General features: G+C 60.3%; 1 long non-coding RNA gene across 1 annotated transcript in view; it reads right to left on the reverse strand.

Moving 5' to 3' along the window:
* LOC102476679 (uncharacterized) overlaps nt 1-1,170 on the reverse strand; it is a 5,129-nt gene extending 3,959 nt beyond the window's left edge. The window contains exon 1 of the long non-coding RNA XR_003547695.1: nt 284-1,170. This is a non-coding gene — a long non-coding RNA (uncharacterized LOC102476679). The remainder of the gene's footprint in view (nt 1-283) is intronic.
* Between the last annotated feature and the right edge of the window lie 467 nt (nt 1,171-1,637).

Genomic DNA, 1,637 nt, shown 5'->3' on the forward strand with positions numbered 1-1,637 from the left:
TAGGGTGTGTATGCTTGCCAGAGAGAGACAATGAGAGGGAAAATGAGAAATCACTTCCCGGGGGGATGGCCATGCTTCAATCCCTTCTTCTCCATTCTCCTCCTGGGGTTTTCGGCATGCATGCACACGTGCCCGGTGTGATTTCAAGCCACCAGGTCTGGGAATCAAATTGTGGTAGGCCCCCTGGAAGTCCAGCACCTTAATCACTACACTATCTGCTGGCCCCACGATGAATAATATTATCACCCTAATCACTATAAACTTCAGTATTAACTAAAGCCACCTCAATCATCTAGCTTCCTCCCGGCCGGGCCTATGCAAAAATGAACGTTAACATGTACTGAGCGTCGGGGCTGCACACACTGAATCCGCTCGTTCCATCTTCACAGCGTCTCTGAGTGACTGCTTCATTATTTTATAGGTGGGAGACAAAACTGAGGCACAGGACACTTAAGTACCCCAAATCACACGAATAGAAAATGCTAGGGCCCATTCAGTCACTAGACTAGGCTGCCATTCATGTTCAAGCATTTGTTGAAAACGCTATTGTCCTCTGTCGTGGAGTCAGTAGTGTGTTGGCGGCCAGCTGTCCTCTGAAGGACCGCCCGTCGGACTGCGTGTAAGGCGCTGCTGCCGCCCAGCCATGTTCCCTGGAGAGCGTGGGTTCCGTTTTGATGTCACTGAGTGGCCCAGACACTGGACATACACGACGTCACTTTCCAACTTGCCCCTGCCGTGCCCTCTCGAAGGTGCCCTTCCGGTGTCTGTGCCGTTGGGAGCTGGTCAGCTGCGGAGGACGGGCAGGGCTGGCCTTGGGCGTGAGCGCAGGCGAGTCGCCTTGGCTGTGACGAGAGTGGTGTGAGGCGTGGCCCTGCTGTTCACGTTACAGTCAGCCCAACCTCAGAGCCACGGGACAGGACAGTGGAGTCCCGTGTTCTCTCTGGACGGGTTTCCTCCTGGGACAAGACGACTCTTCGGCCCCTAGCTTAAGTCCCTCGTAGGCGTTTCGAAAACACATCCAGCACCTCCGAAATCCGAAATGCAAAACCCCACCACCTTGCTCCGCTCTCCATTGAGAGCAGCAGAGGAGGAAGGGGTGCGGGTGGGCTGCTGTCACAGGACTCGGAAGCCGAGGACCCGGCCGAGAAAGGGAGCGCTGTCCTGGCCGCACTTCCCCTTCACCGGCTGTGGTCACAGGGCTTGAGACCTTAGGGTTTCCCGGTGACTGGGGGTTTCCAAAGCCCGGAGCCGGTCCTTCCTGCTTGGCTGGACTCCCCGCTGTCGCACGGCTGGGTCTGTGCGACCGTGTCACCTTGGGGCTTCCCCTGTGCAGGCCGGGCCGAGGGCCTGGCAGGTGGACAGGGGTCGCGGGGCCGTCACCCGCAGGGCGCGGAAGGCAGACGGGAGACTGGCAGTGATTGACAGGCCGTGCCAAGGGCGGCGTCCGCCGCGATCCCGCCCCGGAACAGACGCTTCCTGGAAGCCGGCCGCGTGGACGCGCCAGGCGGTGCTCCCGCCCTCCTGGGTTTCGGGTTCCTCGGGGTCACGTGCGAGGCGCTCAGCCGGCGGGCAGGTCGCCACGGCCACCCCGTCCCGGCCTACAAGAGCCCGGCGCCCGCGCCCTCTGCCCTCTGCCC

Source organism: Tupaia chinensis, unplaced genomic scaffold (assembly GCF_000334495.1).
Source record: "Tupaia chinensis unplaced genomic scaffold, TupChi_1.0 Scaffold000074_1, whole genome shotgun sequence".
Classification (NCBI taxonomy): Eukaryota; Metazoa; Chordata; class Mammalia; order Scandentia; family Tupaiidae; genus Tupaia; species Tupaia belangeri.